This window comes from Salvelinus alpinus, chromosome 14 (genome assembly GCF_045679555.1).
Source record: "Salvelinus alpinus chromosome 14, SLU_Salpinus.1, whole genome shotgun sequence".
In the NCBI taxonomy this organism is placed as follows: domain Eukaryota; kingdom Metazoa; phylum Chordata; class Actinopteri; order Salmoniformes; family Salmonidae; genus Salvelinus; species Salvelinus alpinus.
The window spans coordinates 54,063,185-54,090,873 of NC_092099.1; the positions used below are offsets into that span (position 1 = coordinate 54,063,185).

Below are 27,689 nucleotides of genomic sequence, written 5' to 3' on the forward strand. Positions count from 1 at the left end.
CAAGTAAGTCTCTTCTTATTGGTGTCATTTAGTATTGGTTTCTTTGCAGCAATTCAACCATGAAGGCCTGATTCACGCAGTCTCCTCTGAACAATTGATGTTGAGATGAGTCTGTTGCTTGAACTCTGTAAAGCATTTATTTGGGCTGCAATCTGAGGTGCAGTTAATTGCCGATTTCTGAGGCTGGTAACTCTAATGAACTTATCCTCTGCAGCAGAGGTAACTATGGGACTTCCTTTCCTGTGGCGGTGCTCATGAGAGCCAGTTTCATCATTGCGCTTGATGGTTTTTGCAACTGCACTTGAATAAACTTTCAAAGTTCTTGACATTTTCCGGGTTGACTGACCTTCATGTCTTAAAGTAATGATGAACTGTCGTTTCTATTTGCTTATTTGAGCTGTTCTTGCCATAAATGGACTTGGTCTTTTACCAAATAGGGCTTTCTTCTGTATACTACCCCTACCATGTCACAACACAACTGATTGGCTCAAACGCATTAAGAAGAAAATAAATTAACAAGGCACACACTTGGCTACTTTGAAGAAACTCAAATTTAAAACATATTTAGATTTGTTTAACACTTTTTTGGTTACTACATGATTCCAAATATGTTATTTCATAGTTTTTAAATATTATTCTTCACTATTCTACAAAACCCTGGACTGGTACTGTACATATAGACATGTAGAAATTGTGTAAAATTCAAGGAAATTTGCTTTAAAACCGCAACATTTTCTCTCCGCCAACAAGAGGGGTGTGAACAGTTTTGACATTTATACGTAGCACGGGTTGGGAGGTGGGGATTTGATACTACGCCGATAAATGAGAATATCCATCCGGACCTTTGTCATTTAGGACATTTGTGTGACCTGACCTTCATAAATAATACTTAAGTTCCCCTGCTCTATGTTATGGGGGGAATGGGAGATAAACATACAAAAGCAAAGTTCAAAAGTTCAAGATTAGAACTCAAATGGTCGGTGTACCGAACACAGATTAGAGCATTTTATTTTTAGACTTAATCTGTGTCCAGCAAACCAGCTCCGATTGTATAAAATAGTATTATGAAATCAAATCAAATTGTATTTGTCGTGTCCACATATTTTCCTTATTATATTGCGGGTGTAGCGAAATGCTTATGTTCCTAGCTCCAACAGTGCAGTAATACCTAACAATACAAAACAATACAGGCAAATCCACCAAATAAAAAGAAAGGAATTAAGAAATATACAAATATTAGAATGAGCAATGTCAGAGTCCGGAATATAAATATACACAGAGTGCACAAAACATTATGAACACCTGCTCTTTCCATGATATAGACTGATCAGGCTAATCCAGGTGAAAGCTATTATCCCTTATTGATGTCACTTGTTAAATCCACTTCAATCAGTGTAGATGAAGGGGAGGAGACAGGTTAAAGAAGGATTTTTAAGCCATGAGACAATTGAGACATGGATTGTGTGTGTGTGCCATTCAGAGGGTGAATGGGCAAGATAAAAGATTGAAGTGCCTTTGAACAGGATATGGTAGTAGGTGCCAGGCGTACCGTTTTTTGTCAAGAACTGCAATGCTGCTTGGTTTTTCAGTTTCCCATTTGTATCACCACCTAAAGGACATCCAGCCAACTTGACACAACTGTGGGAAGCATTGGAGTCAAAATGGGGAGCATCCCTGTGGAATGATTTTGACACCATGAAGAGTCCATGCCCTGACGAATTGAGGCAGTTCTGAGGGCAAAGGGTAGTCAGCTAGTATCAGTGACTAAAGTTCAGGGCAGGGTACTGGGCGGAGGCTGGCTGGTGGTGACTATGTAACAGTCTTGTGGCCTGGAAATCCCAGCTTTGATGCACCTGTACTGTCTCCACCTTCTAGGTGGTAGTGGGGTAAACAGGCTGTGGCTTGGGTGGCTGAGGTTCTTGATTATCTTCTTGGCCTTCCTGTCACACCGAGGGATGCTGTTGATGTACTGGAGGGCAGGAAGTGTGCCCCCGGTGATTCTTTGGGCTGACCGCACCACCCTCTGGAGGGCCCTGCAGTTGCGGACGGTGCAGTTGCCGTACCAGGCGGTGATACAGCCAGACAGGATGCTCTTAATGGTGCATCTGTAGAAGTTTGTGAGGGTTTTCGGGGCCAAGACAAATTTCTTCAGCCTCCTGAAGATTCAGAGGCAATGTTACGCCTTCTTCACCACACTGTCTGTGTGGACGGACTATTTCAGGTTGTCAGTCATGTGCACGCCGAGGATCTTGGAAGCTTTTGACGATCTCCAATGCGGCCCCATCCATGTGGATCTCCTGAAGTCCATGAATATCTCCTTCGTTTTGTTGATGTTGAGGTTATTTTCCTGCCACCACTCTGCCAGGGCTCCCACCTCCTCCCTGTAGGCTGTCTCGTCATTGTTGGTAATCAGGCCTACCACTGTTGTGTCATCTGCAAACTTGATGATTGGGCTGGAGACCTGCGTGGCCATGCAGTCATGGGTGAATAGGGAGTACAGGAGAGGGCTGAGCCTGTACCCTTGTGAGGTACCCGTGTTGAGGATCAGCATAGCGGAGGTGTTGTTGCCTAACTTCACCACCAGGACCCAGTTGAACGGGGCGGGGTTCAGACCCAGGGCCCTGAGCTTAGTGATGAGCTTGGAGGGCACTATGGTGTTGAAGACTGAGCTGTAGTCAATGAACAGCATGATGACGCAATCGATGGCGTCATAGAGTATTATAGAGTATTGGGTAAAGTGAAGGTGATATGATACTTAACTAGCCTCTCAAAGCACTTCATGATGACAGAAGTGAGTGCTACGGGGCAATAGTAATTTAGTTAAGTTACCTTCGCTTTTTTAGGTACAGGAACAATGGTGGACATCTTGAAGCAGACTGGGATAGGGAGAGAATGAATATGTCCGTAAACACTCCAGCCAGCTGGTCTGCACATGGTCTGAGAACGCGGCTAGGGATGCTGTCTGGGCCGGCAGCTCTGCAAGGGTTAACATGCTTAAATGTCTTACTCACGTCGGCCATGGAGAAGTCACACCAACTCTATTTTTTAAAGTTATGGTAACAAATTAACTTTTTTCCCAGCATGCTCTACTGCAGGTTCATTTTGGAGAACGAGAGCTCACAGTCACTATGTTTTCCTCGAAGCGGGCGAAGATGGTGTTTAGATGGTGTTTAGCTTGTCTGGGAGCAAGCTGCTTTTGGCTGCTTTTCCCTTTATAATCCATGATTGTCTGGAGTCCCTGCCACATACGTCTTGTTTCTGAGTCATATCAGAAGTCACAGCTAGGTAGAACATTTAGCAAAGGACATTTTCCATTAAAAAAATCACAGTGTAGTATTGTATTATTCTTAACTCATATGAAACTATTGCATTTGACAGATACCTAATTGTAGCTTGTATTGGACAGTGGTTTCTTCACGATTGTTGACTTGCTCTTTTATGAAAAAAATAGTACAATACTTTCTCCATATTTGTAATTGGCTGTAATTTACAAAAGACACGGGCTGCTGGACCATTAAACCTGTTGGAAATGTTCCACTCTTATGAGCCTTTTTGTGTGGATTTCTGGATTACCTCTTGGCTACACCACTTAATTAAACTTTTCTGCCGTTGGTTAAGGCCAGTTGGCATGTTTTACCATGCAGTGCTATCAGCATTTTAGGTATGTGTGTGGGTGTGTATGATAAGCACAATATAATAAGCACAACGGATAAGTAACGTCATGCTTGGGCTATTCCTGCTCCTTGATGCACAAGGAATCTCTTTTTCCCCACATTCTAGAACGGTTGATTGAACGTTCTTTCTCTTTAGACTAAATAGAGTGCTCACTTTACACAGTGCTCACTTTACACAGTGCTCACTTAGAAGCAATCTGTATTTAAATGTTTTTAATTACTGCAATAAGCTTTTAGGATGCAACACAAGTTAGGGAAAGTGTGGATGTGTATGTCTGCAAAGCAACAGTTATATCATATGCATAGAGAATGTGCAACATCTTTTGAGAAACATATTGAGAGAGATATTCATATTCCTCCTCCCTCTTCTCATTGTGGTTTTCGGGGCATGAATTGGCATGAGGGATGCTACGCTGTGTGCTAAATTAGGGTTAGCCTCCGAGCAACACTGACAAATGAAGCCTGTGGCTGGAAACTGGCCAGAGCTTCTCTCTTTGTCCCTGATGATCTGGCAGTTAGCATGGAAGATAACAAACGCCTCATCGATTTTTGGTTTCACTGTAGATTTCTTTGTTCTTCAATGGCTTTTTTTCTCTCCTGAAACTCGAATCGATTAGTCAAACTGTCTGTTAGGTTGAGATCCCAATAAGAACCTTATTTATTCTCATTTCTACCAGAGCTCTCATCCTTGGGTAACATATGCTTTAGTGTCACCAATAGGAGTGAGGGAGTAATGAGGAAGGAGACTCCAGAGAGACAAGGGCATCATTCATGTTGTCGTCAATGGAACTGATTCACCTGTGTCATATCATGTGTTGATTCAATTCAACACAGTACAGTACTGGGTAACAATATATGGGTTGTCATGTAACCCCAACACCCCAGGCATTGTTGGCTGGAAACAACTGTATTGCTCCATCGCTTCACACTGTATTGTACCACAGAGCCATAGAATGTATAGAAAACACATTTGGCCCAGCCTTGACCTCTGTGTAACCCTTAGTGTTTGCCCCTGACGTGATTGTCCATTCACACTGTGTTGACATTGAAGCTGAATCGTGGTTTCGAAAATAGCATGTGTTAGGCTGAGCTCCTCTCCTCTCCACTCTCCAGGAAAATAAACGTGTTATCCCTTATATGGTACCTGCCAGGAAAATGAACCATCCTCTGCCCTGTCTGATATTCAAATTCATTTCTAGCCATTCTGAGTGAGTTTGTCTACTTGAGTTTGTCTTGCCTCTATACAAAACTTTAGCCTATCTCTGGTGCTCGACACAAACACAAAGGAAATTGATCTATGTGAAATACTTACAGCCAAATCAAATGTTATCCATCATTTTTTCTACAAGCTTATGTTCACTACAAGCAGAAGCGTTAACGCCCCCCTTAGCTTAGCTGACTGTGTTTCTTAGTATTTACAAGTGTTCTCCAAATAATAATCATAGTGAAGAACTTCTTCATTGACATGTCCATCAAATACCTAAACCGCAATAAGTAAGCTGAGCTGTGTTAGTACGCCACCGACAGGATGTAAGGGAAATGTGCAATATGTATTTTTTATTTAACTAGGCAAGTCAGTTAGGAACAAATTCCTATTTCCAATGACGGCCTACTGGGGAACAGTGGGTTATCTGCCTTGTTCAGGGGCAGAATGACAGATTTTTACCTCGTCAGTTTAGGGATTCTATCCAGCAACCTTTCGGTTACTGGCCCAACACTCTAACCACTAGGTTACCTGCCACCCCATTATGTATGTCAGGTGTAACATGCAATGTATTATGTTGAGTGTGTAATGTACAGTGTCTATTTTGTATACAGCAGTACTGTGTGTCTAAGACAATTTTCCCCTTGAGGACATTAAAGTCCGTCCTATCCTGTACTTTCCTAGTATGACTCGGTTATTGCAAGAGTAAACTCTGGAGAACCTGGCATACTCCAATTGGGTTGTTTGGCTCTGTCACCTCGATTTGTACTGATCTTAAAAGATGCCATAAAAACACCCCCACAGAAACCACCTTCTCCCACAGAACAGATGTAGGTTGTTAGGCTGCGTTTACACAGGCAGCCCAATTCTGATCTTTTTTTCACTCATTTGTCTTTTGACCAATCAGATAAGCTCTGAAAATGTAAAGCTGTGAAAAGATCTGATGTGATTGGTAAAACGATCAATTAGTGGAAATATATCAGAATTAGGCTGTCTGTGTAAACGCAGCCTAACAACCAGCATCTGTATTGTGGGCTAAACTTTTTCTGTGGAGTTATTTTTATAGCATTTTTTAAGATTAGTACAAGAACAGATGCAGATGTTAGTAATCAACTTTGGTGCAAGACAAGTGACTCCCTAACAAATGTTGAATCTGATCCGAGTCAGATTGACCAAATTACCATTTGAGACGGGTGATTGAATGCATTTTCCTCGTTGAGTAGACCTTGGGAGTGAGGACGCTGCTTGAAACCGAAACCTCTTGGTGCTCAATGACCTTTTTTGACATTTTATCTGAGCCATCAGATTTATCATCCAGTCAGTGGACTGTCTTGTGTTCTGTTCCGTCACGGTCGCTGAGAGAGCACAATGCAGAACAAAGAGGGAGAGAGAGAGAGACATAGTGTAAGAGAGAGGGAGAGAGAGAGAGATAGAGCAACAATATGTAAGAGAGAGGAGAGAGAGAGAGACATAGTGTAAGAGAGAGAGAGAGAGAGAGTTGAGAGAGAGAGAGACATAGTGTAAGAGAGAGAGAGAGAGTTGAGAGAGAGACATAGTGTAAGAGAGAGCGAGAAAGAGAGCGAGAGAGAGACAGTGTAAGAGAGGGAGAGATAGAGGCAGTGTATGAGAGAGAGAGAGACAGAGACAGATCGTTTTCATCTCAAAGTCTGTGATAAAAAGTAATCTGGGCTTCTGATACTCATTGCCTTGAATTTAGATCTCTCTCTCTCTCTCTCTCTCGATTAATAATAATATAGTGAAATGTAAAAATAAAAAAATCTGGAGTGCTGCTCTGTGCTCACTGTGTCTCTTTTAGGGGTGTGAAAGTTCACCAAGCCCACAGTTCGGTACGTATTGCAGTTTTGGTGTCACGGTTTGGTTTTGTTACTGCAGGAAAATGTAATTCCATTCACAATGTTCAGCATTCACAATGTTCCTCGCATTTTGTGTTGTGATCTAATTGTTATGTTGGGCCCCTGAAGTTTCCACTGATGCTGCGTTTGTAACCATGTAGGAGGTGGGAATTTACCAGTTGGGAAGTCACAAATACCAGTTGGATGCATTTATGTGATTTGAACTTGTTGAGAAATGCTGATTGGCAAATTATACAGTTCAAAAACGACATTAATAGATTTGTATAAATAATGTTTTGTTGTTGCATTTAACTGCTGTTATAGAGGCCAGTTCCTTATTAGGTGACGTTAGAGGTCACCATGTGGTAGAAGTGGGTGCTCAGGATGATAGACGAGTGTTCCACTAGTAATTACCAGTTTGAGGGCCGTTCAAGTGGATTTTTTCCTGTCGAATGTGATAAATTCCTACTTCCCACTTGGTTACGAACGCAGCATTACCCTGCCTCCTTCAGTGTCAGATGCTCACTTGTGACTCTCATAAAGGGGGGCATGTCTGTAGAAGGGTACATCTCTCACTCCTGGGTAATGTGATGGGCTGTCACTGTTAACTAGGTGCTCCACAGGGTTCATTGGCCAATTCATTGAAAACGTTGGCATGCTTACATAGAACCGGTACTACCCGTTTGCTGAAATGGGTGCAAGAGGGAAGTTCCTAACGTGGGCGTATATCCGTGGCTATAAACCAACGACTGTAAAAAACATAAACATAGCCTACCTATCGCTCTTGGAATCTATTTGGCCTGGTCAGAATCAGCTGCCAAGGGCTGCTTGAATGCAGAGGGGAGACTATGTTGTGATGTTGTTTCTTTGCGTTTCCGTCTTGCTCTGGTATACTGGGGTGTTGGCAGCTACATAGGCTATTCTTGTTGAGCGTGGCAACATACTGTTAACGTTTTATCCACAACTCTCTGTTCATCGCCGTTGTAATCTACTGGGAAGCTGGCTGCTCAACTTCGTTCTCTAATATCGAGGCGGAGTTGAGTTTTGGTAACAGGTCACAGGATTTGCTAGCAACAACATTGAGTCACCATCAGTCGATTCTTGTAAAAATGTCAATTCAGGAAACGCTTACCTGTACCTATGTTTATCCTGTAAAACTGAGGTCATTCCGCAGGGTGCTGAAAGTCATACTTTAAATAAAAACTTTCATCGAATGCAACCACCAACTTTTTCCTAATGTTTTAATTACAATAACAAAATAGTCAGTGATACCTGTGACTAATATTTACATGATTATGTCCATAGAGTGAAATGCCATATCATCTATTTGGAGAACATGCTAATGTTGCGTGACTTTTTTCCTTCTGTATTCTTTCCTTTATTTTCACCCTAATTGGTAGTTACAGTCTTGTCCCATCGCTGCAACTCCCGTGCAGACTCAGGAGAGGCAAAGGTCGAGAGCCGTGCGTCCTCCGAAACATGACCCGTCAAGCCACACTGCTTCTTGACACAATGCCTGCTTAACCCGGAAGCCAGCCGCACCAACGTGTCGGAGGAAACACCGTGCTCCTGGCGGCCGTGTCAGCACGCACTGCGCCCTGCCCGCCACAGAAGTCACTAGAGCACGATGGGACAAGGACAACCCAGCTGGCCAAACCCTCCCCTAGCCAGGACGACGCTGAGCCAATTGTGTGCCACCCCATGGGTCTCCCGGTCGCGTCCGGCTGTAACACAGCCTGGGTTCCGAACCAGGATCTGTAGTGACGCAGCTAGCACTGCGATGCAGTACCTTAGATCGCTGCGCCACTAGGGAGGCCAATGCATATTTATTTTCCTCAGTGTTTGTGCTGCTATATCAACATCTGTTTAAACCATTATTCATCATAGCTGATTGATGGTGAGAGGGAGGGCTGGATGGAGCGTGGGGAATTCATAAAGCAAAATAACAACAATAACAATAATTAGCTGGGGAATAGTGCACTAACTTTGACCAGATACCTATGGGCCCGAGGGCTCTGGTCAAAAGTAGTGCTCTATATTTGGGACGTAGCATAGTCTCCCACTGATCAAATCAAATGTATTTATAAAGCCCTTCTTATATCAGCTGATATCTCAAAGTGCTGTACAGAAACCCAGCCTAACACCCCAAACAGCAAGCAATGCAGGTTTAGAAGCACTGATAGGACCCATAGTCTCCCACTGATAGGACCCATAGTCTCCCACTGATTGTTCCATAGGTTTTCTCTGGAGGGTTCCTTGTTAATAAGCCTTCATGAATGAATCAGTGGTTTAATAAGAGCTGTGTCCTCTGTTGTCCTAGCTTTGTCCTTGATCTGATTCTACTGTAATTCACAGCCAGGCAGAGCATAACCTAACTTAGAACCTAACCTTTCTTTCTGGTCCTGCGAGAAAAGAAATACTGTTGGGGGAGGTTCCTTTCTGTACTGTTGAACCAATCCAGTAAATGTGGAGGAGGAGATAAGATGGAGTGTCGCCTTGTTAACGTCCAAAAGTGGAACTCCTCCACAGGCTCTTTCCATTTCCCCTGAAAACTGGATGTATCCGGTTGTTCAGAACACAGAGGGTGGGCAGAGCAGATAGGATATTTCCTCGTGATGACATGTTGTGGAGGTGACCTCTGGTTGGGGGATTATTGCAGCGTTCTTTCTAGACAAAGGTATTCTGTCTTCCTCTGTGTTCGCTTTAGCCTATAGCGACAAGAGAGCAGAACGGTTGAGACATGAGACACGTTTACGTAGTTAATCGGCCCAAGACAGCAGTGCCCCAGCCCTCTACCCCCTTTTCCCTCACTGTAAACCCCAATGTGCTGTCATTACTCCAAACTTTCGAGGAATGCATTGCACTATATGCACTACATGACCAAAAGTTTGTGGACACCTGCTCGTCTAATATTTCATTGCAAAATCATGGGCATTAATGGAGTTGGTCCCCCCTTTGCTGCTATAACAGTCCACTATTCTGGGAAGGCTTTCCACTAGATGTTGGAACATTGCTGCGGGGACTTGCTTCCATTCAGCCACGAGCATTAGTGAGGTCGGTTACTGATGTTGGGCGATTAGGCCTGGCTCGCAGGTCGGCGTTGCAGTTCATCCCAAAGGAGTTCGATGGGGTTGAGGTCAGGGCTCTTCCCCATCCTATGACGCTGCCACGTTGAAAGTCACTGAGCTCTTCAGTAAGGCCATTCTACTGTCAATGGAGATTGCATGGCTGTGTGCTCGATTTTATACACCTGTCAGCAACGGGTGAGGCTGAAATAGCCGAATACACTAATTTGAAGGGGTGTCTACATACTTTTGGTCATGTAGTGTATATCTGAGTACAGTTACATAAAGTGATTCTGTAGTCATTACTCAATCTGATAGAGTCACTGTGACCCTGTAGGGGGTCCAGATTGGAGTTGTATCAGCTTGACATTTTTTATTAACACTTCCAATATAATTTCCCAGTGTGCCTTGCCTTTTCGAGTGAATTGTAGAGTTACCACCCATGACTGTATTTGTTAGTGACAGAGACATAGTTATTGAATTAGTTAATTTTCAGTCCTGTGGCCTTCACCAAGTGAGTTCCTAGGTGAATGTTATCGTTATAATTAAACTCTTTGTGACAATACATTACATATCTCATAAAGCCTTATTTTCACCCTAATACAGTGGTCTAAAACGCATGGTTTACAGGCCACATCAGGTCTGCTAGTAGGGTGGCAAAATTCCAGTAACTCTCCCCAAATTCCCAGATAAAAAAATGAACTGGTTTAAGGATTTCCAGGAATCTTCCAACAAGGATTTCTGGAACCTTGCAAAGTGATGTGTACATTTTGTATTCACCCACAACCGGCATTCATGACTGCCGGGGTTAGGAACAGTGGGAGGACACTACGTATGTAATTTAAACTGGAACAACCATTTCAGTAACGGGTGCAGAAATTCTAAATTAACGATTGGATTAATTTAGAAAAGTGTATGTTATTTATCTTTGTGTAGCATAAGATTAATCAATCAATCACTCAATGTACATGCAAAAACACATATGAAAAAAAATGAACCTGCAGTAGAGCATGCTGGGAAAAAAGTTAATTTGTTACCATAACTTTAAAAAATAGAGTTGGTGTGACTTCTCATTTAGTTTTGAGTCAGTACCAAAAACATTTTAAATAATAATGACTTTTCATTGACTTTGAGTTCAACTTACTAGAAGTATTTGAGTACAAAATGCCTTGGGGTTTGCAGTGCAGTTGGTCTTTATCTGAGCATTATTCTTTCCACCCAGATGGCGTAACAACGTGAGAAATGCACCATGGTGCGGAGCTGATTTCCGAGAATCTCTATTTCTCATCTCCGTGGCTGGGAGTAAATTGCCGGATGGTCAACAGAAGTCATCCGAAACTAACTGAGACAGTGTGATCACATTGCTTTTGTTGTACTAGTGGGAAAATGAAATCCCCCTTGTGTGGTGTGGATACAAGCCCGCCTTTCACTGACCAGGTTGGGCCTGGCTAGTTCTCTATTTCTCTCTGCCTGGTCTGAGTACCAAAAGTAACATGCATATTACAGATAGACAGATGGGTATGCCCTGCTGCTCGTAAATACATCTGTTCTGTCCTCTGGGGTCTGGGCTTTGGCTCGCTATCCACTAGCTGCTCCCACAATCCCAGACGCTGGGTATTCTCATTCAGGAGAGGAGTACAATACATGGCCATGATATCAACTGTTCCCATAGCCTGGTCCCAGACCTGTTTTGTTGTGTTGTTGTTTGGGGTTACAATGAGCATAGGACTTGGCAAGACAGCACAAACAGATCTGGGACCAGGCTACTGTTCCCACTTCCCACAGGCCTCCTGTGTAATCTTAGGAACTCACTACTAACTAACTGCACGGGCTCTTGTGGCTCAACCACAGAGTAGCCCCATGCATGCATGGACGGACCTCCTTGCAACAGTGTGGTTCCAGATTTGTATTTCTGAACATCTGAGGGACATGTTTGTCTCTAAAGAGGCAAAAGAATGCAGTAGTGGTTTAAAAATAGTTTTTGCTATAAAAGGAACAGGCTGCTGGAACGTTGTTTTTATGTGTCTGTCTTATTTACAGACCTGGATTCAAATAGTATTTGTTTTCTTAATAATAATTTTAGCTGTGCTTGACTGAGTTTGCTTGGTAAAATGGAACCAATGAAATAGTTCAACAGAGCTCACTCGTCTCTGGGTTCGTCCCAAATAGCACCCTATTCACTGTTCACTACTTTTATGGACTCTCATCAAAAGTAGTGTATTGTAGTAAATCGGGTATCATTTCAGACTGTCTTTCTTTACTCTATCCTGTCAGGACAGAAGCTGGGACTGGCATCAGATCTCATGGCTTAGAGAATCTCATGAATACAGGAGCGCTTGTTTGTGTCTGGTCCGCTTGCTTAAAACAAGCCAGGGCTATGATATCCAGGGAAACAATGGGCTGGCATAACGTCTGTCTGCATGTATGTGTTCTGTTCTGCTCTCTCTTTGAGCCCATATGCTTGGTAATGTAAGCAGATCCTTTGATTGGACAAGGCACCATTACTGCATCCCAAATGGTACCCTATTCCCTAAATAGTGCACTGCTTTTGACCAGGGCCCATAGGGGAATAGCATGCCATTTGTCCTAGCAGCGTTATTGGTCCAGGCTATAGATTTACTAGCAAGGCTCAGGTAGAAGCACAGGTATCTGTGGACATGTACAGTAGCAAGAGTACCGCTTGATGAAACCTTACTACCTAGATTCAATTGCATATAGTTGAGCTTGTTTCAGTAGGCCTACATCTCTAGGAGACTGAAATGGGATTATTAGGGTAATTACTATGTCATTATTACAAATTATAATTTGACCATATACTTTCTAAGAAATTAAATGTTCTAAGAAATTACCTGGCAGTTCACAGTAAAAGGATGCAGCTGAGGCAACACTGATTTCCTCTCCTCATATGATTGATGGCTTTGAACTCCTCAGAAAGTGGTGAAGCATCAAAATTGCAGAATTATGTAATGCACTTTACTTGAAGTACATTTTATAGCAGAGTTAACAGGCTGGTATTGTTAAGGTGATGAGAAGACACCATTACGACCATTATGTGCCATTATGCTAATTACGTACGGAGAAGGAATTGTATTATCATGACTAATGAGGTAAAATTATGCTCTCTCTCTCTATCTTCAGGATGGTGTGAGGGAGGGAGGGAAAGGATTCACTTTGTTCTTGTAGAAAGAAAGTAAAGCACTCCGGTGAGAATTTACAATGAGAGCGTTTAAACTAAGATTTTAAATTGTCTTGCTGCAGGGGGAGTTTTATATTATGATGTTCACTATTTTATGTGTCTCTATGTGCATATATTATATTAAGTGTATTTACACTACCGTTCAAAAGTTTGGGGTCACTGAGAAATGGCCTTGTTTTTGAAAGAAAAATCACATTTTTTGTCCATTAAAATAACATCAAATTGTTTAGAAATACAGTGTAGACATTGTTAATGTTGTAAATGACTATTATAGCTGGAAATTGCTTATTTTTAATGGAATATCTACCTAGGCATACAGAGGCCCATTATCAGCCACCATCACTCCTGTGTTCCAATGGCACATTGTGTTAGCTAATCCAAGTTTATCATTTTAAAAGGCTAATTGATCATTAGAAAACCCTTTTGCAATTATGTTAGCACAGCTGAAAACTGTTGTGCTGATTAAAGAGGCAATCAAACTGGCCTTCTTTAGACTAGTTGAGTATCTGGAGCATCGGCATTTGTGGGTTTGATTACAGGCTCAAAATGGCCAGAAAAAAAACTTTCTTCTGAAACTCGTCAGTCTATTCTTGTTCTGAGTAATGAAAGCTATTGCATGCAAGAAATTGCCAAGAAACTGAAGATCTCATACAACGCTGTGTACTACTCCCTTCACAAAACAGCGCAAACTGGCTCTAACCAGAATAGAAAGGAGTGGGAGGCCCTGGTGCACAACTGAGCAAGAGGACAAGTACATTAGAGTATCTAGTTTGAGAAACAGACACCTCACAAGTCCTCAGCTGGCAGCTTCATTAAATAGTACCAGCAAAACACCAGTCTCAACGTCAACAGTTAAGAGGTGACTCCGGGATGCTGGCCTTTTAGGCGGAGTTCCTCTGTCCAGTGTCTGTCTTCTTTTGCCCATCTTAATCTTCTCTTTTTATTGGCCAGTCTGAGATATTACTTTTTCTTTGCAACTCTGCTTAGAAGGCCAGCATCCCGGAGTCACCGCTTCACTGAACGCCTATGTAGATATTCCATTAAAAATCTGCCGTTTCCAGCTACAATAGTCATTTACAACATTAACAATGTCTACAATGTATTTCTGATCAATTTGATGTTATTTTAATGGACAAACTTTTGAACGGTAGTGTATATTCACAGGAAATGTATGGACAGCTATTTAGAGATAATCTCTCGTGGACAAACTAAGTAAACATAAATGGGTTAACCAAGATTCATTTAGAGATAGAGATGTATTTTCATATTTGGGACTACAGTACATAGCTACTGCATAGATGAGCCCTTTTACCCAGTGTCCATGCTTGTGTCCCCTTCTTGGAATATGTTGGGGGATGTGGTGCAGGAGTTTGTTTTGTTAATATTATTCTTCATTTTTCTTTAACCAAACAAAAATGTTTGTGTTTTTCACATAATGAATAAGCATAAACAATATAGTTTTTTATTATAGTGGATACTGGATATAGTAGTATAATCAGATAGGGATATATTGCTTACATACAGCGCCTTCAGAAATGACACCTTTACTTTTTCGAAATGCTGTTGTGTTACAACATGAATTTAAAATGCATTAAATATAGATTTTTTTTGTCACTGACCTACACCCAATACCTCATAATGTAAAAGTGTAATTATGTTTTTTGAATTTTTTACAAATTAATAAAAAATGTAAAGCTGAAATGTCTTTAAGTTAAGGGGTATGCATACTTTCTGTAGGCACTGTACATACAGTAGATAGTGTAACAATACTTGTGGTTGTTTGCATGCATTAAATATTCAAGGGAGAGGATCATAGGTGTCATTGGGAACCAGGAGAGCACCCATGTATGTACTGTATAGAGAGAGCCATAGGGTAGCCAAACATCCATGTTTGCACTGATGTCCCACTTAGCCTTGTCTCAATGGCGATGCTGAGATTTGCATATGCCACACTCTAATATGCACACACTCTAATATGCACACACTCTAATATGCACACACTCAAGTGTGCTTGAAGACCAATGAGTCTGTAGATGTATTGCCACGGCAACTAGTACTACAGGATCCTTCAGCAGCAGGCTTTCTGAATGTTGTTGGAGGGTTGAGAGAAAGGGTTTGGGTGAGAGAGTATCTATAAATAATGAGGCCAATGTGTGACATTGGGATTAGAATTTCAAAATGGTTTGAAACGAAAATAAAAATGATTTTCATGCAGTTCCACATGTGTACTTAGAGAAATAAAAGTGAATATATGCAAATTGGCCCACAGCTCCACCTATACAACAACTCCACCTTATACATCCTATAAGCAGGGTTCATACAGACATACAGACATTGGCAAGACAAATCCAGGGATTTATTCATTCTTAATTATAATTTTCAACGACTTCAATGTTATATAATATTAATATTCCAAGATGGCATAGCAGTCAGACGTCCTTTGTCCTCGTCTTGTCGTGTCCCGTGTATATATATATTTACAACTTTCTTCGCATATCTTTTATATATTTTCTTCTCCAAAAACTCAACTTCAAAAAACTCTCCTGCAACCCGCCTCACCAATAAAAAATAAAAAAAGTATTATTTACCTCAAATCTGAAATCCACAATAGAACCTAGCCAGAAGCTAGCCAGAAGCTAACCAGAAGCTAGCCAGTTTACTGGCTAACGTTAGTATTCAGCTAACCACGGTTTGTGGTCATCAGCTATCCTTTAGCTCGAAAAGCTATCGCCAGTTTTGTACAACGTGACTCAGACCAGAACATACCGGACCTATTTTTCTCTCCTTATCCCCGGATTTCAACCGCAAGCTCTGGACTTTTACACCTGGATCTCGCAGCTAGCTAGCTGCTATCCGTGTGACTATTGGCTTACGGGCTACAATCACTCCTGGGCTACAATCACCTATCCGGACCCGTTTTACTGCCGATGCGGAGCCCCACCGGGCCTTGACGACTGGACTACCGACGTTATCTGCCCGAGGGAGTTATCCAAATGGCCCCTCCGTCGCGACGTTACCTGAACGCCCATCTGCGGCCCGCTAATCGTTAGCTGTCTTATCGGCTGCTATCTGAATAGGTCTATCGTACAATTTTTCTTGGGTCACTATAACTATATCTCTTTTGCCAATTGGATTGATCCCCTCTACCACACGGAACCCCACTAATCTACTGTCGGAAAAGCACGAGGTGGCTAAAAACAGACCTCCATCCTATGCTAGCTTGCTACCGATGGCCCGGCTAGCTGTCTGAATCGCCGTTACCCTAACCAACCTCACTACTCACTGGACCCTTATGATCACTCGACTAAGCATGCCTCTCCTTAATGTCAATATGCCTTGTCCATTGCTGTTCTGGTTAGTGTTTATTGGCTTATTTCACTGTCGAGCCTCTAGCCTTGCTCATTATACCTTATCCAACCTTTCAGTTCCACCACCCACACATGTGATGACATCACCTGGTTTCAATGATGTTTCTAGAGACAATATCTCTCTCATCATCACTCAATACCTAGGTTTACCCCCACTATATTCACATCCTACCATACCTTTGTCTGTACATTATACCGTGAAGCTATTTTATCGCCCCCAGAAACCTCCTTTTACTCTCTGTTACAGACGTTCTAGACGACCAATTCTCATAGCTTTTAGCCGTACCCTTATCCTACTCCTCCTCTGTTCTTCTGGAGGTAAATCCAGGCCCTGCAGTGCCTAGTTCCACTCCTATTCCCCAGGCGCTCTCTTTTGATGACTTCTGTAACCGTAATAGCCTTGGTTTCATGCATGTTAACATTAGAAGCCTCCTCCCTAAGTTTGTTTTATTCACCGCTTTAGCACACTCTGCCAACCCGGATGATAGATAGCCTGCAGAGTTCTGTCCTACTATCCAGGTCTGTACCCAAGCAATTTGAACTTCTACTTTTAAAAATCCACCTCTCTAAAAACAAGTCTCTCACCGTTGCCGCCTGCTATAGACCACCCTCAGCCCCCAGCTGTGCTCTGGACACCATATGTGAACTGATTGCCCCCCATCTATCTTCAGAGCTCGTGCTGCTAGGCGACCTAAACTGGAACATGCTTAACACCCCAGCCATCCTACAATCTAAGCTTGATGCCCTCAATCTCACACAAATGATCAATGAACCTACCAGGTACCACCCCAAAGCCGTAAACACGGGCACCCTCATAGATATCATCCTAACCAACTTGCCCTCTAAATACACCTCTGCTGTTTTCAACCAAGATCACAGCGATCACTGCCTCATTGCCTGCATCCGTAATGGGTCAGCGGTCAAACGACCTCCACTCATCACTGTCAAACGCTCCCTGAAACACTTCAGCGAGCAGGCCTTTCTAATCGACCTGGCCGGTGTATCCTGGAAGGATATTGATCTCATCCCGTCAGTAGAGGATGCCTGGTTATTTTTTTTAAATGCCTTCCTCACCATCTTAAATAAGCATGCCCCATTCAAGAAATTTAGAACCAGGAACAGATATAGCCCTTGGTTCTCTCCAGACCTGACTGCCCTTAACCAACACAAAAACATCCTGTGGCGTTCTGCATTAGCATCGAACAGCCCCCGTGATATAAAACTTTTCAGGGAAGCTAGAAACCAATATACACAGGCAGTTAGAAAAGCCAAGGCTAGCTTTTTCTTTTTTTGTTGAATTTTTACCCCCTTTTCTCCCCAATTTCGTGGTATCCAATTGTTAGTAGTTACTATCTTGTCTCATTGCTACAACTCCCGTACGGGCTCGGGAGAGACGAAGGTCGAAAGCCATGCGTCCTCCGAAACACAACCCAACCAAGCCGCACTGCTTTTTAACACAGCGCACATCCAACCAGGAAGCCAGCTGCACCAATGTGTCGGAGGAAACACCGTGCACCTGGCGACCTGGTTAGCGCGCACTGCGCCCGGCCCGCCACAGGAGTCGCTAGTGCGCGATGAGACAAGGATATCCCTACCGGCCAAACCCTCCCTAACCCGGACGACGCTAGGCCAATTGTGCGTCGCCCCACGAACCTCTCGGTCGCGGCCGGCTGCGACAGAGCCTGGGCGCGAACCCAGGGTCTCTGGTGGCACAGCTGCGATGCAGTGCCCTAGACCACTGCACCACCCGGGAGGCCCAAAGGCTAGCTTTTTCAAGCAGAAATTTGCTTCCTGCAACACAAACTCAAAAAAGTTCTGGGACACTGTAAAGTCCATGGAGAATAAGAACACCTCCTCCCAGCTGCCGGCAACGGCATAGGCAAGATGCAGTAGATGGTATGAGTACAGTATATACATATGAGATGAGTAATGTAGGGTATGTAAACATTATATTAAGTGGCATTGTTTAAAGTGGCTAGTGATACATTTTTTACATCAATTTTTTCATTATTGAAGTGGCTGGAGTTGAGTCAGTATGTTGTCAGCAGCCATTCAATGTTAGTGGTGGCTGTTTAACAGTCTGATGGCCTTGGGATAGAAGCTGTTTTTCAGTCTCTCGGTCCCTGCTTTGATGCACCTGTACTGACCTCGCCTTCTGGATGATAGCGGGGTGAACAGGCAGTGGCTCGGGTGGTTGTTGTCCTTGATGATCTTTATGGCCTTCCTGTGACATCGGGTGGTATAGGTGTCCTGGAGGGCAGGTAGTTTGCCCCCGGTGATGCATTGTGCAGACCTCATTACCCTCTGGAGAGCCTTACAGTTGTGGGCGGAGCAGTTGCCTTACCAGGCGGTGATACAGCCCGACAGGATGCTCTCGATTGTGCATCTGTAAAAGTTTGTGAGTGCTTTTGGTGACAAGCCGAAATTCTTCAGCCTCCTGAGGTTGAAGAGGTGCTGCTGCGCCTTCTTGACCACGCTGTCTGTGTGGGTGGACCAATTCAGTTTGTCCGTGATGTGTACGCCGAGGAACTTAAAACTTTCTACCCTCTCCACTACTGGCCCGTCGATGTGGATAGGGGGGTGCTCCCTCTGCTGTTTCCTGAAGTCCACGATCATCTCTTTTGTTTTGTTGACGTTGAGTGTGAGGTTATTTTCCTGACACCACACTCCGAGGGCCCTCACCTCCTCCCTGTAGGCCGTCTCGTCGTTGTTGGTAATCTAGCCTACCACTGTAGTGTCATCTGCAAACTTGATGATTGAGTTGGAGGCGTGCATGGCCACGCAGTTGTGGGTGAACAGGGAGTACAGGAGAGGGCTCAGAACGCACCCTTGTGGGGCCCCAGTGTTGAGGATCAGCGGGGTGGAGATGTTGTTACCTACCCTCACCACCTGGGGGGCGGCCCGTCAGGAAGTCCAGTACCCAGTTGCACAGGGCGGGGTCGAGACCCAGGGTCTCGAGCTTGATGACGAGTTTGGAGTACTATGGTGTTAAATGCTGAGCTGTAGTCGATGAACAGCATTCTCACATAGGTATTCCTCTTGTCCAGATGGGTTAGGGCAGTGTGCGGTGTGGTTGCGATTGTGTCGTCTGTGGACCTATTGGGGCGGTAAGCAAATTGGAGTGGTTCTAGGGTGTCAGGTAGGGTGGAGGTGATATGGTCCTTGACTAGTCTCTCAAAGCACTTCATGATGACGGAAGTGAGTGCTACGGGCGGTAGTCGTTTAGCTCAGTTACCTTAGCTTTCTTGGGAACAGGAACAATGGTGGCCCTCTTGAAGCATGTGGGAACAGTAGACTGGGATAAGGATTGATTGAATATGTCCGTAAACACACCAGCCAGCTGGTCTGCGCATGCTCTGAGGACGTGGCTGGGGATGCCGTCTGGGCCTGCAGCCTTGCGAGGGTTAACACGTTTAAATGTTTTACGCAGTGAAGGAGAGTCCAGGTTTTGGTAGCTGGCCGTGTCAGTGGCACTGTATTGTCCTCAAAGCGAGCAAAGAAGTTGTTTTGTCTGTTTGTTGTGCTGAGGCTGTGTATGTTTTGATTCAACAAAGTTTTGCCCATCATAACATTCTATAATCAATTAATTGTAGCCTTTCTTGCACCATGCGATCAATTAGCATTTCTAAACATGTATTTGTATTCTTCATGCTCATTATTTATTTTCCTGCGTGCATATGACAGACAGTTGCAGGTCGGAGCACATCTCTGGACCCACTGTGCGGGAGGAGTGTGTATTAAAGGCTTGACATGGTCAATCTGATGTCTGAAGTTTACTGCGATGCTGCCGCCGCAGACGTCAGGGCTTTCATACTTCTTGCACTCTTACAAAATTGAGGAGGCACATGGTGATGTGGTAGGGAGCTTGATTTGGCATCTGCATAGCAGAGCATGCAGATTTGAGCAGTTGGAAATCCCGCTCATCGCTCATGGAGCTATGCTTGCACAGCACTCCAGCGCTCCATGTGCTTTCCTACCTCTCTGCTAAAAACCGCTCTGCGATAAACAGGGAAAAAACTGCTGCTCCAAATCCGCTCCATTCATTAGAATCAAAATGTAACCAACACCCATCTATTTTTGTGACTCCCTGGACTTACCAATTGTTTTTTAAGTATTGAAACCAAACCATATGGATTTGAAAGAAAAGTATTTGAATAAAACATGAAAAGGTAAAGATAAGTAGGGAACATCATTCAAATAGGCTACATGTCATATTAAACAGCATATAAACACTCTAAATAGGCCAGGAGCCAGACAGGGAGCCTAAGAAGGAAAGAAAATGAATTATTTAGGCTACATATTATTATAAAGAAATACATTGTGACGAATTTGCGAGTGCGACAGAATAGTCCGGTAAGACATAAAGCGTTCAGCATTTAATTTTTTGTTTGTATTAAATCATTATAGTCTATAAATTACTTAGAATTAAATCGAAATTAATCGAAAAATGACTTATTAGTGCATTTTAATTCATTTTTAGAAACGTGAGTTTGGCCGGTCTGTGGCTTCAGGCTCATGCGATGGTGCCTGGAGAGCAGGCCAGCAGAGGATAATATCCTCTCCACACTTGCAGAGCCACTGGGGATGCTTAACACCCTTTTGGTCACTCTTGCCAGGCTGGGCAGAGATGCAGAGTTGTTTTTTTATTTTTCTATAGGTATGCCTAAAGGTTTTTAGGCAAAATAACCCAATAAAAATGGAAAGCTCCTTGAACGTGGGAATATACCAGATCTATTGGGCCTAAATCAATTATGGCCTATTGTATATAGATAATAGAATGAAAATGAACGAAAAGTTTAAGAGATCTGATTTTTTGTTTAAAAGTACTTTTCTACAATGACACACTTTGCTATCTACCCACCTCTTTCCTTTCTCCTTTAGCATGGGCATATAGCATGCTTTTTGGGATATGTGCCTTTTCAGAGTCCACAATGATTCTTTAGTGGTGGACACTAAATTCCTGCACTCCCTCTCTTGCTCTTGGTACTCGTCTTTGTAAGTCACCTTGATGTTTCACGTGTGTTTTAGCAGTTTCTTAGTGGAAATATTTAGCGAACTCCCGCAATTGAGTCTATAGTCTATACGAAGCATCCGACCACATTTTCGGATCAAGCATAAATTGGATTTCAATCCTGCTGTAGGACTCATTGTGACCAGCAGTAGCAGGTCAAACAAACGATGTAAATGAACGAGTCACGCAGAAACACTAATGAGTCTCGAGTCAGTAAAAAGAGTCGTTCAAATAGAACGAATCGTTCACGAACTGCACATCACTAGTTGATAGTCCACTCTACTGTTTAAAAACCATGACTAGAGAGGGAATGTCAACGAATACAGCAAATAGCTGCAGTTTTTACGAGTGAGTTAGTGTTTAATATTTTATTCAGCATTGTCAACACTTTATTCAACACTTTTATAAGCCATGAAACGCACTCTATCACCTCGTGCTACAAAGTGTATCGATAAACTCGCATTGTTTTTAGCGGAGTGAGTCTTTAAAAAAACAAGGAGTATTTTACGCTGTCTTGTCATACGAGTAACAACATGAATTGGTGCATGAGTGTGGCTCGAGTTTCGCCATTAGCTGGAAGACCCCTTTTTGGTCAGCGGAGGGAGGAAGAACTAAGGGATTGTGAGGGGCAGCGATTCCGTTTCTCTCTTTCCCGCTCTCTCTCTCAATTCAATTCAAGGGGCTTTATTGGCATGGGAAACATATGTTAACATTGCTAAGGCAATGTCTCTCTCTTCCTCCTTCCATATATCCACTGAGACTGACCATCAGATTCAGGCACCATTAGTAAAAAAAAACGCTCATGATTTCAATTGATGCCTCACAACAAAATGATCTATTACCACTGTGATTATACTCCACGTTTTCTAAAATGGTCTGAGAAAAACAACATTAGCAGGGCAATTCAAAAATAGCTACTATGCAGTGATAATGTGTTGAGCCTATAGCTTACTGCACAAACCTAATTTGTTACAGAACTGTTTTTAATAGGTTCATGTTGCATAGGCTTATGTTTTTTAAGTCATGTCCTCCTCCCGTCCCCCCCTCTGGCCGTGAGAGGTTGGCTATTTCCATTGTCCATCTGCAAGCACTTTGTATTTGTGCTAAATCCCGTAATTAGAGAAAGCAACCAGTGTGTGAGTGTTTGGGTAGAATGTGTATGCACGATGTATACAAGAACCACATGAGAAGTGTTCAAGTTAAAATATGAGTGAAGGGCTTGGACCAATATTGGGTGGTGGAGCGTAGTAAATTAGCCTCATTGATATGTTCAGTATATGTTTATGGTTTGTCTTTGCCGAAGTTCCACTCTGTTAAAAACACAGACCCTGAGCCAATGGGTTCTTGTAAATGTGTAGCCTATCCTAATTGATGTGGCACTATTACACCAAATGAATGCTACAGCACTGTAGATTAATTAACCCCCTAGCCCAATACCGCCTAGAGTATTGGGCCAATAACAGAAAGGATCGCTGGGTGAAAAATCTGTCCATGTGCGCTTGAATAAGACTAAACCCTATTTGCTCCTGTAAGTCGCTCTGGATAAGAGATTCTGCTAAATGACTGGAATGTAAATGTACACTGAGTGTACAAACCATTAGGAACACTTGCTATTTCCATAACATAGACTGACCAGATGAAAGCTATGATCCCTAATTGATGTCACCCCTGTTAAATTCACTTCAATCAGTGTAGATGAAGGGGAGGAGTTTTAAGCCTTGAGTCATTTGAGACATGGATTGTGTATGTATGCCATTCAGGGTGTATGGGCTAGGCAAAATATGTCAGTGCCTTTGAACGGGGTATGGTAATAGGTGCCAGGCGCACTGGTTTGAGTGTGTCAAGAACTGCAACTCTGCTGAGTTTTTCAAACTCAAAAGTTTCCCATGTTTTTCCCATGGTCCACCATCCAGCCAACTTGACACAACTGTGGGAAGCATTGGAGTCAACATGGGCCAGCATCCCTGTTGAACACTTCGACACCTTGTAGAGCTCATTCCCCTCGATGAATTGACGCTGTTCTGAGGGCAAAAGGGGGGTACAACTCAATATTAGGAAGGTGTTCCTAATGTTTTGTACTCTCATTGTATATCCCTAGCATTTGGGTTTAGCAGCTAGCATGCTAGTACCTGGGATGTGTTCCAAATGGCACCCTATTCCCTACATCGTGCACTACATTTGACCAGAGCCTGCCCAGTGTCCATGCACTTTTCCCACTGCAAGAGTAATCCATTAGCCACCAGACGGTGAAACACTTGAATTATGGAAACCAGTGGAAGCTGGTGGGAGGAGCTATAGGAGGACAGTCTCATTGTAATGGCTGGAATGGAATTGATGGAATGTCCTCATATAGCTCCCCCCACCAGCCTCCTCTGATGGAAACACATTAAGCAATTAATGATTCTAAAAATAGGTCCTCCTGCCCCGCCAAAGCTGTTGCCATTTAAACACTACTCAATCTGTAGTTTGTTTAGTTGATGTCCCTCGCCTCTTTCTTGCCTCTCCGCTCTCTGCGTTTCACGGTTAATGTGTAGAAAATAACACAACAGAACAATTATGGATGGGTAAATGAAAAACCTTGGAATCTTTCATAGCAAAAAAAGGAGCATTGTGTGTGGGTTTAGTTTGATAGGACATAAGTATACTATTAAAATGCACAGATAAAGGGGCCCGTGATCTGTAAGAGTGGATTCACTGATGTTACATTTCTGCTAAACCATCAGTGAATCATTTTACTTCAGCTCATGGGTTTTGATGTTGCTTGACAAAGAGGTCAGGGAATTTTTGGGAATATTGAGGCAAATATTTCCTCAGGTCTGATTCTCCAAGGAAGATTATTCTATAGGCTTGAAGAAAGTCTCTCAGAGTTGGTGAGATCAAATAGCATTTTCATTTTAGCCGACACTCTTATCCAGAGCAGCTAGGGTAATGTGTCTTGCTCAAGTACACATTGTCATGTGGTGTGTGTAGGTGGCAGGGAAGTCAGGCACAGGAGAATCAAACGTGGTATAATGGAGTAGTTTAATAACGTAAAACAAACTCCAAAACCAAGGTACATAATAAAATAAATGTGGGTACAAGAACCCGTCGCGCACCAATCCATAAATCACAAGCATAACAATATACAATCTCTGACTAGGACATGAGGGGAAACAGAGGGTTAAATAGACAAAAATTAATGAATGGGATTGGAACCAGGTGTGTAGGAAGACAAGACAAAACCAATGGAAAATGAAACATGGATCAATGATGGCTAGAAGACCGGTGACGTCGACCGCCGAGCACCACCTGAACAAGGAGAGGCATCGACTTCGGCAGAAGTCGTGACACACATTGACATCATTTTCACTTAGTCAACTCAAGAATTTGAACCAGCAACCTTTTGGTGCAAAGTAGTGCACTATAAAGGGAGTAGAGTACCATTTGAGACACAACCATGCTCTGTGGCACTGCTCTCCAGTGGGTAGTCATGAAGGACCTCTTAGCCGCTCAGGAACATTAAGGTTATGTGGTTTTGTTGATGTGTTAAAGCCCCTATCCAGTCTTTTTAATTTTATTTAAAAATCATCAATGTATGTCTAATAAATAACTGTGTGTGTTTATTTCATGAATATAAATCCAAATATCTTTTTTATAATTTATTTTCCTGAGTCTACTTTTGCCATTGAAATGCTCAGTCTGATTGTGTGGGTGTTTATATTAGTGCGGAGTTATTTTCGGTTATTTTTAAGCAACTAATTGACCGATGTTTGTTCAATTATTTGAGTTCCATTTAGTTCGGTTTTTTTGTGAGCTTGATGTGCAGTTTCTCTAGAGATAAAGGAGATCAAACCCAAACTGTGCGATGTAGCTGGGAGTTTCTAACAGTGAAACTAGTCTACATAGTTCAGCACAGAAAACATGGTAATTAACTACTTGTCTGGTCTGTGTGGAGCAGATGTTCGAGAGGGATAGAAAGCGACGGCTTCGCGAGGTATGTCTACCTGAAAATACATGATCTACGTGATTGATAGTTGGTATTCAGTGGTCATAAAAGTATGCCTTATTTACTTTGAAGAACTACTAAAATTGTGATTTTGTCAGACAGAATAGACAGCAACTCTATAGAGATGACCAAAACCAAAACCGAACCGACCTCAAAAAGCACTAATTGCTAAGCACTAGTGTTGATACAAATGTTTATATATTTACATGCACAGCCCTGATTGGCAGATAGGATCGGGGACCACATATTTCCTGCCAGAATTTCTTTAGACTCAATTTCCCCCCCAAAAAATGTCTCTTGACCCCACCCCACCCAAAATCTAATGACACAACCTTAAAATCGGTCAATTTTGACTTTTACATCAACAAATAACCTTCAATTCATTGCATTTTCATTTTTCATCCAAATTAAAAGTAAACAATAAACAAATGTACTCAAAATAGTTTTTCTTTCAAGTAATCTTTCTCAAAAACGTAAAATTATAAAATGATTTGTACTCTTAATTATTATAATATTTTTTTCCTTTATGTTGGCGACCCCACAGCAGTTCCCTTTCAACCGACTTTTAATACCACTGCTCTAGAGCCTACCCCACTTACCCCTTCAAAGTAGGAGGATACATAAAGTATGCAAATAAAAGATGACTGGTCATTTGTTAGAATAGTCAGATCAGATTGTGATGTCATGATCTGGACCAAAAACTCCATCCCACCTGAACAGTCTGAAATTCCAGTATTTTTTCAAACAGATCTTACACCAAAAAGGGCATTATTATAATTTTCACAATTTCAGAGTATTGTTTCAATTTCATAGTGTGGAAATATCATTAAAAATGGAAAAATCACAGTTTTGACCTATTTTTCACTGGAGAGGTGCATTTGGTATGTTTTTAGCATGAATGCCTTTTTTCAAGGGATGTGCTTTTGAATGTCTTAGCTGTTGACAGGTGCTAATTTTTCTTAGCTGTTGACAGGTGCTAAAATACAGACATGCTTTACTCTGGCTCGGAACTGTGCATCCTAACTATCTCCAACTGTATATTGTTTTGAAGGTGCAGCATTCAAATGAAGCCAAGTTGTCAACCCTCCAAAAACAATTAAGCACTGAGACAGAGATATCCTAGGATAACATTAATATTTACCCACAGTTGGTCCGTGGATGGTATGTCAACCGTTATGGTTAGGTGATTTGTTCAATGACTGAGCTCTGTGCGCTTTGCTCCAGTCCAGCTACTCCTTCTGTTGGTTTAGATTCCCTTTGCTGTGCCTGCGTGGCCCATTATTGACTCTGTTATATTATGGGAATGAGATACTTGTAAACTGCAGGCAAACATGCCTTATTGATATACAGTACTGCTTTCAAGTAAATCCCCATGAAGCCCTGGTAGATTATGTTTCCCTGGTCACCGCTAGTCTGTTTATCTAACAAGGTAATCCAGTTGAAAAAGCGGCAATAGTATTGTTTGTTCATCATGAGACGCCGTAGGCAGTATACACTTCCTCAAAGTAGTCAGAATTATTTTAAGGTAAGATAGTAGTCAGAATCTGTCATACATTTTGACGTGTTTGCCTAGGAGATCTTAGTCGTGCAATTTTACACCTAACTAAGATGTTTGGTGCAGTATTTCTCAAGTGAAAGAATTTGCATGAAAACGAGTCATCTATCGTTGAATAGCAACAAACACTTAATTGAAGAATCCCTACTGTTGCCAATGACTGACGAAGGGGCACCCGCACGAACAGCCGAAAAAAAGAAAAAAGACGTCACAAAATGTCGTCATAATATATGCACTTACTGTTACGAACTGTTTTGGATGGGAAGCAAGCAGACGCCTTAACATGCTGACCAGACAAGACATGTCGCGTACGCGAGCGTTGCAAAATAAATTTATACATACATGTTATTCAATCATTGCACCCACACTGCTCACGCACGTCAGCGACCGTCTGCGTGGCCAGGCACTAAAATAGAATTTGGTTCTATTTGTGACGCTCCACGCAGCGCAAGTCCGGCCTCTCCCATCTCCTCATTGGTTTTTAGGAGCATATACCCACATGTGTGATTGAAAGATGAACTTGGTGGAGTTGATAATTCTGCTGAAACTGCCAGGCACCTGTTGAACTCACCAGAGACTGCGATTGCAGCCTACATTGTTTTGGAACTGCAGACACGAGCTGGGGCCTGTTGCACAAAACTAGGATAAGGGATTAAGCCAGGATATCTTGGTGATCCTGGCTCAATTGATCCGTAATCCAGTTGCACTAAAGATGGATAGGGGGCAGGAGGATATGTTATGGTATAAATTACCATGGAGATTTATTCTGTGGAGCTAG

General features: G+C 42.6%; 1 protein-coding gene across 2 annotated transcripts in view; it reads left to right on the forward strand.

The window, feature by feature from the left end:
- The window catches only part of LOC139539096 (adenylate cyclase type 5-like), a 154,426-nt gene that overhangs the window by 12,137 nt on the left and 114,600 nt on the right, over nucleotides 1–27,689 (forward strand). The window lies entirely within an intron of this gene.